This window comes from Polypterus senegalus, chromosome 11, assembly GCF_016835505.1.
Source record: "Polypterus senegalus isolate Bchr_013 chromosome 11, ASM1683550v1, whole genome shotgun sequence".
Lineage (NCBI taxonomy): Eukaryota > Metazoa > Chordata > Cladistia > Polypteriformes > Polypteridae > Polypterus > Polypterus senegalus.
In genome coordinates this window covers 2451838-2469249 of record NC_053164.1, presented here as the reverse complement: position 1 = coordinate 2469249, position 17412 = coordinate 2451838, and the positions used below count along the sequence as shown (strand labels likewise).

The following is a 17412-nucleotide window of genomic DNA, read 5'->3' as shown; positions in this document are numbered from 1 at the left end:
GATCCGGGTACTGAAATGGCCAGTCTGCAGTCCAGATCTTTCACCTATAGAGAACATTTGGCGCATCATAAAGAGGAAGGTGCGACAAAGAAGGCCCAAGACGATTGAACAGTTAGAGGCCTGTATTAGACAAGAATGGGAGAGCATTCCTATTACTAAACTTGAGAAACTGGTCTCCTCGGTCCCCAGACGTCTGTTGAGTGTTGTAAGAAGAAGGGGAGATGCCACACAGTGGTGAAAATGGCCTTGTCCCAACTTTTTTGGGATTTGTTGACACCATGAAATTCTGAATCAACATATTTTTCCCTTAAAATGATACATTTTCTCAGTTTAAACTTTTGTTCCGTGATTTATGTTCTATTCTGAATAAAATATTAGAAGTTGGCACCTCCACATCATTGCATTCAGTTTTTATTCACGATTTGTATATTGTCCCAACTTTTTTGGAATCCAGTTTGTATTTATCTATTTGTATTATATAGTACCTTTCACTTTTATCTATATATCTGTGTTATATAGTGCTTTTCACTTCTATCTATCTATTATAGAGTGCCTTTTACATCTATCTGTCTATCTATCTGTGTTATATAGCACCTTTCACTTCTATTTATCTACTTGTGTTATATACTACCTTTCTACTTTTATCTATCTACTGTATCTATCTATCAGAACCTTTGAGATGACTAAACCGAACACTAAATATTAAATAGAAATGCTGACAGTGGTGACGAGATAAATAGAATCAGAATCAGAATTCACTTCTTTAGCCAGATAGACTAACGTGTACTTGGGATTGGTCTTCACAGTGCTGGTGCAACATACAAGGACAACACAAAACACGAGAGATTAATATAAGATGATAAAATATGATGCAGCATATAAGGACAATACAAAAGACATAGTAGGATTAAGATGTCCAGGAATTCTGGGGTGCAAGTTGACACGTGTGCTTGGGAGGCAGTCAAAGGGCTCAACTCAGGGCACCGAGACACAAGACAAGTGGTTGGCGTTGAGAAATGATTCTGCTCCTCCACCCATGGGATCGGCAAGCACTTCCCATCTCATATGGCTTCACCATTTTCACAGCACCCCCTGGTGGCACCCAATAGGACTGACATATAGAACTCCAAGTCCCATGGTGCCCTGCAATCCAGGGGAGTTGCCTTCTAGTGTTCTGGGCCCTAACTAAGCAGATGGACATCCTGGACATCTCTTACTATACATTTACCAGTTTTGCCTATCAATCCACACTCAATAACCCATCGTGACAAAGTGAAAACATAATTTTCAGAAAACTTTATGAATGTGTTAAAGATCATAAACTGAAATCTCTCATTCATTGTATTATTTAGACCCTTCAGCTCTGGCACTCCAAATTGTGCTCAGGTGCCTCCTTGCTTACATTGACTTCTCATGAAGACGTGTCCAGAGCTTGATTGGTGTCCACCTGAATAATGTGGACACCCTTTAAAAAGGCACACACACCTGTTGTATATACCATACGGTCCCACAATTCACACTGCATATCAAGACTAAACCCAAGCCATGAAGTCCAAGGTACTCGCTGCAGACCTCCATGATCAAATTATGCTGAATGATAGATTAAGGCATGGAGATAAAACCTTTTCCTAAGCTTTGACTGATTCCGGGAGTGAAATGGAAGAACTTTAGAGCCACCATGCCTCTTCCTAGAGATGCCTTTCTGGGCAAACTGATCATCTGGGCAAGAAAGGCCATGGTGAGGGAGGAGAATAAAAACCCAAGTGACCCCTCTAACCGAGCTTCAGAAGTCCTCAGTTGAGAAGGGGAGGCCATTCAGAAGGACAATCATCTCAGCAGTGCTTCCTTAATAAGGTGCTTATGGTAGAGTGGCTAAATAGAAACCACTCTTCGTTAAAAGGCATTTGACAGTCCACTTGGAGTTTGTCAGATGGCATTTAAAGATTCTGAGAGCACAAGGAAAAGATCTTCTGGCCTGATGAAGCACAAATTGACTTTGTTAAGCACTACTTCTGGTGAAGACCATGCAGTTTCTCATCATCTGCCTAATTCTATCCATACAGTGAAGCATGATGGTTTCAGCATCATGCTATGGGGTGCTTTCCAGCAGAAGTCACAGGGAGACTGGTCACAACTGAGGGAAGATGAGCATGGACAAATACAGAAAGTTTCTTGAATAAAAAGCTGCTCTAGAGCGGACGCAATCTCAGACTGGGGTGATGGCTCACCTATCATCAGGATAATGACCTGAAGCACACAGTGCTGAACTGGCTTTGAGACAAGTCTCTGTCTTATTGTGGCCCAGCCAAAGCCGAGACTCTGCAGAGAGACCTGAAGATGTTAGTTTTACAGATGCTTTCTATCCAATCTAATGACACTTGAGAGGATCTGATCAGATGATTATGATAAACTGCACAAATGAAGGTGTGCAATGCTTATAGAGACTTACCAAGAAGACTCAAAATGGGAATTGCTGCCAAGGAGGCTTCTACAAAGTTCTCAATGTGGTGAAGCATGATGGTTTCTGGATAATTCTATGGGGTACTTCCCAGCAGTAGACACAGGGAGACTGGTCACAACTGAGGGAAGATGAACGCAGCCAAATTCAGTGAGACAATTACTGCAAGAGAGGCAGTGCAAGCCACTCTTGGGTAAAAAGGCATATTACAGCCCCAAATTGAACCTTTGGGCAAAACACTCTGTCTAGTAAAGACCACCTTCCTTTTATCATCCCTATGATGAAGCATGGTGTTGGCATCATCATGTTATGGAGGAGCTCCTGAGCAGCAGGGACAGTAAGACTGGTCAGAATTGACGGAAGGATGAATGCAACCAAATACCGAGAGGTCCAGACTGCACACCACCTCAGACTGGGGAGACCACTCGTTTATCAAATTTCTGATGTGCTTTAGCAGCAGATAAGCACCTCTGATGTGCTCTGTAGCAGTGTAGTGTGTATACAGGACAATAAACTTGACTTGATTCTGTGGATCCATATAGTGCCTTCCTAAGTGAATGCTATTTAAAGCTTTTTTCATATTTTCGGGTAATAATTACAAGAGGACCAGCAATTAACCAATGCTCTTTTTATTTGTTTATATATACAGAGAGGGGCAGCATGGTGGCACAGTGGTAGCGCTGCTGCCTCGCAGTTAGGAGACCCGGGTTCACTTCCCGGGTCCTCCCTGTGTGGAGTTTGCATGTTCTCCCCGTGTCTGAGTGGGTTTCCTCCCACAGTCCAAAGACATGCAGGTTAGGTGGATTGGCGATTCTAAATTGGCCCTAGAGTGTGCTTGGTGTGTGGGTGTGTTTGTGTGTGTCCTGCGGTGGGTTGGCACCCTGCCCGAGATTGGTTCCTGCCTTGTGCCCTGTGTTTTTTTTGCTGGGATTGGCTCCAGCAGACCCCCATGACCCTGTGTTTGGATTCAGCAGGTTGGAAAATGGATGGATGGATATACAGAGAGCACAAGACACCACAGGGATGTGTATGGGTTGGAATCTGTGTAATCAACGTAGGCCTTAGCATTAACATTTGCAGTGCACCATTGGAATGTATTTTGTGATACATGCAGTAATGATATGCAATGCAGTGTATTTGTCATTCCAACAGATGGCACACCACAAACATTAGCACTGCTTAAATGAATCCCATTCCAAATGGCATATAACAGAGACATATGCATTGCATTTGACATTCCAACAGATAGCGTGTTACAAATAGTTGTAATATAATGTATTACTACAAAGGTTTGAAATGTCCCATCTGTCAGAATGACAAATGCAAAGCATTTGCCATTTGTTAAAGTAGTGTTAATGCTTGCAAAGCGCCATCTGTCACAATGATAAATGCAATGCATTTTATTACTATAAATGTTTGTGATGCGCCATCTGTTGGAATGACAAATGCAATGCATTTTGCTACTACAAATGTTGTTGATGAGGCGTGTGCTGGAATGACAAATGCAAAGCATTTCATTACTACAAATGTTTTTGATGTGCCATCTGTTAACATGAAAAATACAATTAATGTTGCTAATACAAACATTTGTGATGCACCATCTGTTGGAATGACAAATGCAATGCATTTATTACTATAAATGTTTGTGAATGACTATCCTTTGAAAAGAAAAATGCAATTAATTTTACTATTACAAATGTTTGTGGTGCTCCATCTTTTGAAATGAAAAATCCAATGCATTTTACTACTACAAATATTTGTGATACACTCTCTCTTGGAGTGACAAACGCAAGGAATGCTCCTATTACACGTGTTTGTGATGTGACATCTGCTGGAATGACATATCCAAGCAATTTATTCAGACAAATGTTTGTGATGTGCCATCTGTTGGAATGACAGAGACAGAGATACACAGACACGTGTGCACTCCATATCCACCTTGAAATGGACAAGTCCCCAGAGGGAATATGTGCTCCATTGATAGCATTTGCACAAAGCTTTTTATAGCAGATAGAATAAATACTATAACATCATTACAAGGCTTTAACTTTCAATATAAGTAAATACATGATGTAAATACATTCCTGTCTGATAAATAAGTCTGGAGGACAAGTACATGCAGACCCAGAGATGACTCCGAAATTTAAAAATGAAAACTACACCATAATGCATTGCTTGTTTCTATGTGTTGGCACTTTTCTTTTTGCTGTTGCTTTTAAACTTTTTAAACATACTTGACGCGACATGACGTGTACTCTTGCAGATATTGCTGCTACGCAAGCAGCGCACTGACTACACTTGAGTGTGTACTTCATGTAAATCTGGAGGATTCCAGCAGGTGGCAGTGTGAGATGCTGTTGCGAAGGTGCAAAGAAAGATGGCAAACAGCAACACAAAAGATGGTACAGCATGTAAGCCCTTTAAATGTATTGCGCCATTGTGAAGGAGAATATGCAATGTTTACATTGCTTGTGCAAGAAATGGATGAAGAAAAGCACCATGAAATACTTTTGCATGTCAGCCTTTAAGTTTGACAATTTGCTTTACTGCATCAAACCATTCATCAAACATCGAAGCGTGCACATCGATCCTGTTGGAGGTGCAATGTGGCTTGTCATCACACTGCGTTATCTTTCAATGGCTGAATCCATCCATCCATCCATTTTCTAACCCGCTGAATCCGAATACAGGGTCACGGGGGTCTGCTGGAGCCAATCCCAGCCAACACAGGGCACAAGGCAGGAACCAATCCTGGGCAGGGTGCCAACCCACCGCAGGACACACACAAACACACCCACACACCAAGCACACACCAGGGCCAATTTAGAATCGCCAATCCACCTAACCTGCATGTCTTTAGACTGTGGGAGGAAACCGGAGCGCCCGGAGGAAACCCACGCAGACACGGGGAGGACATGCAAACTCCACGCAGGGAGGACCCGGGAAACGAACCCGGGTCTCCTAACTGCGAGGCAGCAGTGCTAACACTGCTCCACCGTGCCGCCCATGGCTGAATCCTCACTTCTTTTCTCGGGCATTTTCCATTTTGTATAGATGTATCTGTCCTGCATTTGCTTCTATTTTGTCTTACATGTTTCAACAGCCACTTTCAAAGAGCTGGTGATTTGATGCCAGCTCTTCTGATGGGCATGTTTGTCACTATGGAGATTCCAATATTACGTACCAAAATTTGAACATACGTGCCACCCAGATTTTACTGGTATTGCAAATGCACACGCTATGTTAACTCACTGGGAGGGCACAGCCATGATGTGTTCTGAGCATCAAGTATATCCTGGCCCTTACACTTACATTAAATAATACATCAAATAAAGCATGACTCCATGCTGTACATCTAATCAGAAACCTGGGTGGTGAAGGGACTGTCTCACTCATGTCAGTTTACTGTATATAGCGCCTTTTGAGGGTGAAACCTCTCCCAAAGTGCTTCATATGTGCAGTACAACAGTTTCTAAATTATAAGAACTGACACATGAGGCGACTCAGTCAGGATCAATGAATTTCTGTCTGATTTTACAGTATATAGTGCCTTACCAAAGGAAATACTAATCCTAGCTGTTTAGTGGGTATTGCTTGTTGCTCATGTTTGTAAGACAGCAACAACAGCAGATGAGGTGTCTCACTTATGGTCACACAGATCGTCACTGCTGCTCAATAAATAGACTTTTTAGACCAGCCTTTGCACAGTGGTCCCTTTTCCAGACTGGCTTTCCAATCTGTGCCAACAGGTAGGGTGAGCCCTTCAGGGGCTGTGGAGACGGACCCTGTGCTGTCTGCTTACTTGCTGATAAATGACATAACCTGAGGCTCTCCAACCCGTGTCCAGAATCACAGGAGGCTGAAGCTCATCTTGGAAGCATCAGGTGCAAGAGAGACCCTCAAACACAGAAACACACATACATATACAGGAGGGGTTGCCAGTCCCATTCATAGACCTGCATGGAGAACAGCTGATAAAACCGACATGCATGTCTATACGATATGAGAAGAAAACCGGAAGACACAGAAGAAAAACTAACAGGGTTGAATGAGAAAATGGCATATTGTTCACCACCGGGTGCAGATTTGGGATTCTAAGGGCAGCACCCATAAACATTGTCATGAAACTCATCTTAATGTAGACACACATAAGATAAGCACAAACTGGCAAAGCAAGTGGTGATAAAACCCTGGCACAGCCCCTTCTTCCCTATAATCTAAATTCAATAAATATCCATCTAATAAAAGCTGAAACGGTAACTGAGCTTTAATATAGGAAAGGCACTATACTCTCTCTCTCTCTCTCTCTCTCTCTCTCTCTCTCTCTCTCTCTCTCTCTCTCTCTCTCTCTCTCTCTCTATATATATATATATATATATATATATATATATATATATATATATATATATATATATATATATATATATATATATTATATTATATTATTAGATTTATTACTGTGGTGGGTTGGCACCCTGCCCAGGATTGGTTCCTGCCTTTTGCCCTGTGTTGGCTGGGATTGGCTCCAGCAGACCCCCATGACCCAGTGTTTGGATTCAGCGGGTTGGAAAATGGATAAATGGATGGATAGTTTTATTATTATTATTAGTAGTAGTAGTAGCAGTAGTTTTAACATAGGAAGGCACCATATAAATATAGTTTTATTATTATTATTATTTTATTGTCATGTAATTTTCAGGATCAAATGGGGACTGTAGCCTAACACAGATAGCATCGATGAAAGGCACTATATGATAGATAGATAGATAGATAGATAGATAGATAGATAGATAGATAGATAGATAGATAGATAGATACAGTGGAGGAAATAATTATTTGACCCCTCACTGATTTTGTAAGTTTGTCCAATGACAAAGAAATGAAAAGTCTCAGAACAGTATCATTTCAATGGTAGGTTTATTTCAACAGTGGCAGATTGCACATCAAAAGGAAAATCGAAAAATAACTTTAAATAAAAGATAGAAATTGATTTGCATTTCATTGAGGGAAATAAGTTTGTGAACCCCTACCAACCATTAAGAGTTCTGGCTCCCACAGAGTGGTTAGACACTTCTACTCAATTAGTCACCCTCATTAAGGACACCTGTCTTAACTAGTCACCTGTATAAAAGACACCTGTCCACAGAATCAATCAATCAAGCAGACTCCACACTCTACAACATGGGAAAGACCAAAGAGCTGTCCAAGGATGTCAGAGACAAAATTGTAGACCTGCACAAGGCTGGAATGGGCTACAAAACCATTAGCAAGAAGTTGGGAGAGAAGGTAACAACTGTTGGTGCGATTGTTCGAAAATGGAAGGAGCACAAAATGACCATCAATCGACCTCGCTCTGGGGATCCACGCAAGATCTCACCTCGTGGGGTGTCAATGGTTCTGAGAAAGGTGAAAAAGAATCCTAGAACTACACGGGAGGAGTTAGTTAATGACCTCAAATTAGCAGGGACCACAGTCACCAAGAAAACCATTGGAAACACATTACACCGCAATGGATTAAAATCCTGCAGGGCTCGCAAGGTCCCCCTGCTCAAGAAGGCACATGTGCAGGCTCGTCTGAAGTTTGCCAATGAACACCTGAATGATTCAGAGAGTGACTGGGAGAAGGTGCTGTGGTTTGATGAGACCAAAATAGAGCTCTTTGGCATTAACTCAACTCGCTGTGTTTGGAGGAAGAAAAATGCTGCCTATCACCCCTAAAACACCTCCCCACCGTCAACCATGGGGGTGGAAACATTTTGCTTTGAGGGTGTTTTTCTGCTAAGGGCACAGGACAACTTAATCGCATTAACGGGAAAATGGACGGAGCCATGTACAAGAAACGTTTGACCTCTGTGCTTGCAAACAAGGGTTTTTTCACTAAGTATTAAGTCTTTTTTTGTTAGAGGGTTCAAAAACTTATTTCCCTCAATGAAATGCAAATCAATTTCTATCTTTTATTTAAAGTTATTTTTTCGATTTTCCTTTTGATGTGCAATCTGCCACTGTTGAAATAAACCTACCATTGAAATGATACTGTTCTGAGACTTTTCATTTCTCTATCTGATAGATAGATAGATAGATAGATAGTCTGTCAGTGGAGCAGGATGGTGACAGTAGTCTGTCGCTGAAGCTTCTCCTCTGTCTGGAGATGATCCTGTTCAGTGGATGCAGTGGATTCTCCATGATTGACAGCAGTCTGCTCAGCGCCCGTCGCTCTGCCACAGATGTCAAACTGTCCAGCTCCATGCCTACAATAGAGCCTGTCTTCCTCACCAGTTTGTCAAGGTGTGAGGTGTCCCTCTTCTTTATGCTGCCTCCCCACTACCACTGTGTAGAAGAGGGCGCTCACCACAACCATCTGATAAAACATCTGCAGCATCTTATTGCAGATGTTGAAGGACGCCAACCTTCTAAGGAGGTATAGTCAGCTCTGTCCTCTCTTGAACAGATCATCAGTATTGGCAGTCCAGTCCAATTTATCATCCAGCTGCACTCCCAGGTATTTATAGGTCTGCAACCTCTGCACAGTTGCCTGTGATAATCACGGGGTCCATGAGGGGTATGGGCCTCCTAAAATCCACCACCAGCTCCTTGGTTTTGCTGGTGTTCAGGTGTAGATAGATAGATAGATAGATAGATAGATAGATAGATATGAAAATCACTATATAATAGATGTATAATTTTGAAAAGTGTTGATAGATATGGTAGACCACATTTCTGTCTTAGCTAATGTTAAGAGATCTTTTGCTGGTCAAATCTTCCAAGTTGTGCCGCAGTCTTCTGTGTAAAGGCGTTTACCTTTTATATGAAGCCGATTCATCTTGTTGCGCCCATTAGTGGGACATGACACATAGTGAACGAAGCCTGTCACCACCATTCCAAGCTCGAAATCTGTCACCACATTCTCAATGCTGCTTAAATCCCATTCAAGGTCTGAGGGTGCTGACAGGTGTACTCCTCTCCTCCAAAAAAAGATCCCCCATGTTTTCAAGCTTTGTGTGGTTTCATTGCAGTCTCTTATATACAAAATTACAGTTTTAAAACTGGCACAATGAGCTTTGAAAATCTAACTTAGCTATGATAAGGATAGTGTGCTCATTATAACTCAAAGAAAAAAATCCTGAAGCAGCTGCACAATAGGCGTCTCTGAACATGTAGCTTTAATGGTGTTCAGATAACATGGATTTAAGCACAGGTAAAGGCAGCTTTAGAACAGAAGAGCATATTTAGTCCTCGCATGGCAGAAGATATGACACTGAGCTGCCATTAATTCTGTTATTTTCATTAAAAGGGAATTGCAATGTCTCAATCCAAGTCATGCATCGCTTTATCTGCACCTGCTGTATGAGACAGTGAGCAGGACAAAAACTGCAGACATAAAGAAGAGTCTGACAGCACTACTATATTATATATTATATATGTTATATATATATATGCACATGCATATGCAGTATGTATTTGTGTCTGTGTATATAAATATATGTATGAATATATGAGGGAATGTCACTGAACTGTGACCTCGGACTAAATGGGTAATTAAGAAAGGACTGAAGAAAACAGAGAGTGATTTCCAAAATGTCTGGTTATTGGAATCATACAGAAAGCAACTGAGGCAAGATGTTCATTGTTTTATCTTCAAAGGCACGCGACCAGATAGAGACATTGAAAATCAAAAGGCTCAGACTGGGGAAAATGAAAGCGAGATAAGAGGAAGAATGTTGTCTTTGTTATTGGGGAATGTCCTAACCATTAAAATGTGTGTGAGGCTGTTAGCCGTGACCGCCTTGAGGTTTTGCCGTTTGGGAGCTCGAGTGTCTTACGCACTTTTGCAGTTTCCCCTCCTGGGGCTGAGTGGTTGTGTACAGACACAGAAATGAGATAAATACCGTATCTCCTTAAACAGAGGATGCACTCATTTAGACAGAGGTCTTTTTCTTCTTCTAAGCGAGTTAATGCGTTGAAATGTGTGTATTCTAAATAAGATTGTAAGACACCAGTGTGAATGTACAGAAGACACCGCTGGCTGTAAATCACAGGTGAAACCTTCCGGAGATGATTTGACTACCGACTTTATATAAGGAAAAAAAATGCCTCGAGTCAGCAACTGTAAATGAAAATTCGTGTAATGCAGGGAATGAAAAACACCCATGGATAGAAATGTCAGTGTGAGCAAGAAAGAGGAAATACAACACGCTAGACAACTGAAACACATAATGTTAGCTCGGGTTTTCTTTTTTTTTAGATCATAAGGCAGACATTTGGGGATGAAGCCTCGTTATAAAAAGATCGATCGATTCAAGACATCCTGTCGCACAATGAAGCGACTTCTCTTCTGCGGAGCCAAGCAGAGCACTACGGCGGCTCCTTTCCTTTCGGCTCCTTCATTTCTAATAATCAATGGCCTCAAGTGACCAAACGAACGCTCGGCGGCGCCACCTATACGGACCGCGCAAACAAACCCCCCTTCTCGTCCAGTGTGCCTGCAACCGCTGTGACTGACTGCGAGTCAATGCGAATGTAAATGTTGTCGCGACCCCTTCAGACTAGTAAAGTGTCAGAAAGGCGTTTGATGTGTAGGCTGCGGAGCCAAACGAGAAGCGCGGCGAGTCACGCGCACGGACAGGTGCGCCGGCGGGTGGGGGCAGAAACGGGCGTGAAAGACGCGATGGTCGTAAATGTCCTGAGGAGACGACAGGCGACAGTTGCTGACAAATTCTAATACGATGGGACGAGATCGGATCACAGTGAGAGAAAAGCCTCGTCCCGCTGTCCCCCCGACAGAGGTGTAGAGAAATGAGACGCTGACTTCTGGGCGCGCACTTGCGCAACGGGCTTTGGGTCCGCCGAACCGGCAGGGGTGTCGTGTTTGTAGGGAAGTGGAGCGGTGGATGGACTGGCAGAGGGTTCATTATATGTTGTCTTATTACGGCACACGTGCAGATCCTTTAAACCCGCATCGCTCTCTTCGCATCTTTCCTAGCCATCTTGATAAGATCATATCGATGCGAATCTCACAAAAGCTGCCAAGGGATCCTGCTGATTGAAACCTGCCAGGAAGGGAAATGACAACTTGAAACCGGCGTGGTACGAGTGAGGAGGAGCGTTGGGGTGAACGTGTCCAGACCAGGGTTTAATTCATCCTCGTGGCTGATCTCTACAAGAAGGGACCCACTCGTCGAGACCGTCCAATAGACGGAGGTAGAGCTGTTAAAAAGATGGGAGTTGTGGGAAAGCTGCGGGTGGGGTGGGGGATGTTGGTAGTTTAGCGAGATAAAGTGCACTGCGGCTGCGCTTATACCTCGGGCTCCATGGATAGTGGTGTTAACTTCCTTACTTCACTATTTATTATACTGTATAGTGCCTTTCGTATCTATCTATTAGCAACATTCACATCCATGTATGTCTATTGTATAATGCCTTTTATATCTATTTATCAGCACCTTCCACATCTATATATGTTATAGTGTCATTCATATTCACCTGTTATCTCCATACACATCTGTACATCAATTATATTGTGCTTTACATATCCATCTATCAGCACCATTCACATCTATCTACATATCTATTATATAGTGCCTTTCATGTCTATCTCTCTATCACCACATTTCATATCTTTATATCTCCTATATAGTGCCTTTCATATATATCTTAATAGTACCTTTCATATCTATATTTAATATAGTGCCTTTCACGTTCATCTATCAGCACTGTTCACATCAATATATCTATTATATAGTACATGTCATATCTATCAGCACCTTTAATATCTAGATTAGATAAAACTTTATTAATAAAAAATTATTGGGGAAATTCAACTCTATATATTTATTATATAGTGCCTTTAATATCTATCAGCACCTTTCATATCTCTATATCTATTACAGTATATAGTGCCTTACATATTAATCTATTAGCAATGCTCACATCAATATATCTATTATATAGTACATTTCATATCTATCAGCACCTTTAATATCTAGATTAGATTAGATAAAACTTTATTAATAAAATTTATTGGGGAATTCAACTCTATATATTTATTATATAGTGCCTTTAATATCTATCAGCACCTTTTATATCTCTGTATCTATTATAGTATATAGTGTCTTAGATATTCATCTGTTAGCACCGTTCATGTCCATATAACTCTGATAATAATGCATTTCATGTTTGTCTATCTGCACCTTTCACATCTATATATTTATTAGATAGTGTCCTTTATATTTTAAACAAATAATAATAATAATAATAATAAAGTAGTAGTAGTATTACAACACCAAGGTGACTTACAGGTTTGAGATACAACTGGTTGCATTTCATTTGTTTTTCCAATCGCAGCACAAGCAGTTGAAGTGACTTGCTTAGGGTCGCCCTGTGTCTGCAGTGAGATTTAATCCCACCACCTCAGGGTATGAAGTGCAAAGTCCAAAGCTTTAACCACTGCACAAACATACAATATGTCTGCCTACCATATAGTGTATCACATCTATATGTTTTATAGCACCTTTCATATCTCTGTATGTGCACACTGGATCTCTCATATCTATATATCTTTTAAATATCACCTTTAAAGTTTTTCTCTTACTGTCAGCACCTTTCACTTTATCTGTTATATAGTGCTACTCACATTATCTATTTAATTTTTTACACTCTTTATATAATAAAGGTGGCACAGAGTTACTTTGCAACAAGACGACCAGGGTTCAAATCCCAGGTGCTCCCTGCATGTTTTCCCCATGTGAGTTTCTTTTGGGTTCTCCAGTTAATCTTCAGGTTATGTGTAGTAGCGATGCTAAACTGGCCCCTGATGTGAGTGTGTGTTCACCCTGCGATTGTTTCTGCCTTGCTAGGATAGGCTCCAGCTTCCTGGTGACCCTAATCCAAATAAGCAACTTTAAAAATAGAAGGCTGTATGTATGTACAGTATGTATGTATATATGTATCCATGTTAGGTTCACAGTTTGTTGGTTGAACCTACCCTTGCAGCAGTGGGCAAAGAGCAGGAAACATCCCAAGACGGGATGCCAGTTCTATTCAGGGTCCACTCACTCACTCATGCTCAGCAGATTTAATAATAATAATACATTTTATTTATATAGTGCCTTTCCCATGTTCAAGGCACTGGTGATTTAGAATCACCATTAAACATAACCAGCACTCAGTTGGGATATGGGAGGAAAACCCACGATCGTGCAGCAGCAGTGTTACTGGAATTTACAGAGAAGTTGACACTGTGTGCTACATGTCTATTGCTTGTATAGTACCTTCCACAGCTATCTATCTATCTTCTTGTTTCGAGGTTTAACGTTTTCGTGTTTCTTTCTTTGCAGTTTGGCATTGACTTGGGGTGAATGGCTGAATTTATGCTGTCTAAAGGGTTGTGGGTCTTCATCAAGATTATTTCAAAAAACGGGAGTATATTAATATTACCTTGACCACGCCTTCTTTTACTTAATACATTCTGTGCGTGTTTCTGACTTCTCTTAAAAAGACACTTTGAGTCAAGTGGGCGTGTATTTCGGATTCCGATTTAATTTGGGGGCTGCTTTACGATGTATCACCCATTCTTGATCTTTTTAATTTAAATATTGGGGGTCGATAACAAGCGCCTTGATGCCCCGCTGGATTGTAAACTTAATTAAGGGTTGACACATTTTGACTGCGTTAGAAGCCCAGACGTGGTCGTAGGTGATGCACATCAACGGCGCTTCTTACAAAGTTATGATCGGCTCGGCTGAATACATTAGTGGGTTTGGATGGATATGGCGGAGGTGAGAGAGTGTTGGAAAAGGCTGCGGGTGCTGGCGGAGGTCATCGAGCTGTGGGTTTTAAATTTTTTTTTTAAGTTTTCATTCGATGCACACAGTGGATTGGTTGTGTGAATATGGGGCAGCTGCGCTCAAACCTTTTTCGTGGGGGGGTCGCAGTGAAAGGAGGGTGGGCGTCTGCGCTTACCGTCTGCTTTTTACTCCAGTGAAACCCGTAAAGCCAGCCTGTCAGCAGCAGGCGAGGCTCGGCGAGGCTCTTCACGGCACGGCACGGCTCGAGCTCGAGCTCAACAACGTGTCAAGTTCACCTCGGACGTCGGGGGTGCGCAATCTGAGCTCGTGAACGGCGTGGAGTCGCCGCGCAGCCCCTGTCTGAAGAGCGATCAAAAAGAGCACCTGGCGCATTTCTGCAAAGCACATGTTATTTGGTCTGAGATGTGATGATGCTCCCGTGTGGCGGACATGGAGCTTCATCGCCTAGTTTTATTATTACGGTTGTTTCTGATGAAGCTCTGAAGTTAATTGGACGCTCTTATTTGAGCCACGTGTCGCGCGTGCCGTGAGAGACTTCGACCTTCATTTAAGGAATTATTCAGAAATGACATAAGGATTTCTCGCTGCATTATTATTATAATTATTATTAGTAGTACCAGAGCTATCATAAAACTATTAAACGAGGAAACTCCTCAAACCTGGAAATATAACACACGCATCCCCCGGGTAATATTTTTTGGCTAGCGCATAAAGCTCCAAGTCACGTTTTCTTATTCACACTGAAGTCAAGCAGGTGAGGGGCACACCTATGTGCCGAAAGACGTCTGACTCTTTATAGACACTACCGATTCTTCACCATTACCCCCGCCCAACATAATCACACAGCACACGCATAGACTTTCATTTCATAGGACTGCAGGATGAAGAAAAAAAAATCTGCCTACACCCACATTATCTGGATATGTGACACAGTTCAAAATGTATTCTCTATCTTTACAAAACAATCTGCCGCCTTCATGCGGATACTTGAGCACCATATTCTTCGACCCCTATTCGTTTCTTAGACAGCTTCATGATTAAAAAAATAAAGAAAAAAAAAAGTGGACCCGGCTTGTTTCGACAGCATAAGGAGTTACATACCTTTAAAGTGGTACATTAATATCGACCCCTTCCTCGAGGCTGGAAGCTGTGGTCTGTCCTGCCTCACGCGCCGAATCCCTTTCGAGTCGTCGAATTTGGCTGTTTAGTATGGTGCATCCCCGCTCACGAATAAAACAAAATGTATGAAAATTCACGATCCCTTTAAGTTGGGCTTGCACAGTCTGCCATCAGTGATAAGCGAGCATGGAGGGGACGGCAGAGATGCTCTCCCGTGCAGTCGGTGTTCCGCTCAGACGAATTATAAACGGCAGATTCTTATACAATCGAGCGACAACCGTTTGGTATTACTGAGACAACGGTGGTCAATCGCAGGCTAGCCTGTGAAAGAGGGGACAGCCGAAGTAAAAAATATATTAATAGTAATTCCGATCTGTAGATAGTTAAAAATAATATCAATAAAAAAGCCCAGCCCTGTAGTTCCCAGCGAGATGTCCAGTGAGGTCCACAAAAAAAAAAGGTTACCGAATTAATTCCGCCACCTCCCTCCTTCGGATGAAGCACGCAGCTACAATCATCTCTTCACAATCCTCTGGGTAAATTCCAGGTTGTTACGGTTTAAAACTGCATGCAGAAGAAAAACATCCTTAGTGCTTTACTTCCCCGCAGACACGCTCCGATCCGTGATCCCGTTATTCCTTGGATATCAGAAGAAAACACGCGAGGCAGGTGTTTCCGATCAGCCGTGCCGCCGCGGAGAGTTCTCCTCTCCGCTTATCCTCACGCAAGAACTCTTGTTGCACCGGAGAAGCCCACTGGAGCTGAGCACAGCGCTGAGGAAACGGCAGCATGATACGTTTTCTCCTTTTCGTTAGGAGCGAAGACTGCGATACAAGCCGCAAAGCACCACCAGGTCCCCATAATAATATAATCGAGGGCTGCCTTTTTTTTTTTTTTTTTTTTAAAGGCAAAGCTCAAAAGCTGTCGTCTTCTTAGCGCCACAGCCTAACAGACAGAGCATGTTGAACCCGCTCTAACGAGCGACTGCTGCTTGAGATTATCATAATAGCGTGCCGGACTGCAGGCGCGGTCAGTGGTTCTTATTCCTAAGAGATGGGAGCAGGTTATTTCTGGAAGAAAAAAAAGACCCCTGCAGTAACCGGTGAATGAGAAGTTTAGCCGAAATGGAAAGAAAAAAAGATAGAACGGGAAATGTGAAACTCTTAGAATTTAGCTGTGTTACTAAATTATTTACCAATCTACCCCAAAACAGCACCGTAGATTTAGGATTTGCTTCTCCCGGACGATCGCATACTGAACAGGTCCGCGTCTCGTAAAGTGCAGCAGCCTGGCAGCGGGAGCGCCCAGTCAGAAAGCCACGGCAGGAGGATGCGGATGGATTAACTCTTCACGTTTCTGACGCGATTCCATTCAATTGGCTCAATAACTGAACTAAGCCCGTGGCACCCGATGGCGGAATTCTTCTTCTTTTTTTTTTTTAATCGCTCCTGCGGCAGCCACAGGAAAGCAGCAAAGCAGATTCCATTACGCTGTGTATCCTGGGCTGCGCTGCTCCTTTTCGAGTGGCTTAGCGTCACACATCCAGATGCGCTCCCACATCCGAGCAATTCGCTTTGGCGCGCTCCTCTAATCACTTCTTTGATGTACCGCCTTTAAATCCGCACTATTGGTCATAATCAGCCGCAGATTAGACCGGAGGGGCCATGTCCCACATTCAGTGCCACTATTTATAAGCGGGATTCAACAACACGACGCAGTAATAGTAACGATGATAAGTAGAGGATTCAGAAGAATCCAGCCATTCAATGATTTTCCGAGGCTGCTTTTTCAAATATGAGTGTGGGGGAGCTGCAGCCCACTCCGGGAGTGTGAGGGGCAGGATAGAGACGAGCCGTGGATGGGACGCCATTTGTGGCTCTGCTACTACTGTTACTACTACTCCTCCTCCTCCTAATAATAATACTCATCATCATCGTTAATATATTATGAAACAAACTACACCCATCAGACAAAGCAGGCTATTTTCAGACAATATAACGAAATTTGACACCAATGAACAAGTTATTTGAG

The 17412-nt window shown here is 42.4% G+C and overlaps 1 protein-coding gene across 3 annotated transcripts in view; it reads right to left on the bottom strand.

Moving 5' to 3' along the window:
- The window catches only part of lrfn1 (leucine rich repeat and fibronectin type III domain containing 1), a 582403-nt gene extending 565249 nt beyond the window's left edge, over nucleotides 1-17154 (bottom strand). For all 3 annotated transcript variants that reach the window (XM_039768028.1, XM_039768029.1, XM_039768030.1), the window contains exon 1: nucleotides 15364-17154. The gene's annotated coding sequence lies outside the window, so the exon portion shown is untranslated. The remainder of the gene's footprint in view (nucleotides 1-15363) is intronic.
- Nucleotides 17155-17412: the final 258 nt, after the last annotated feature.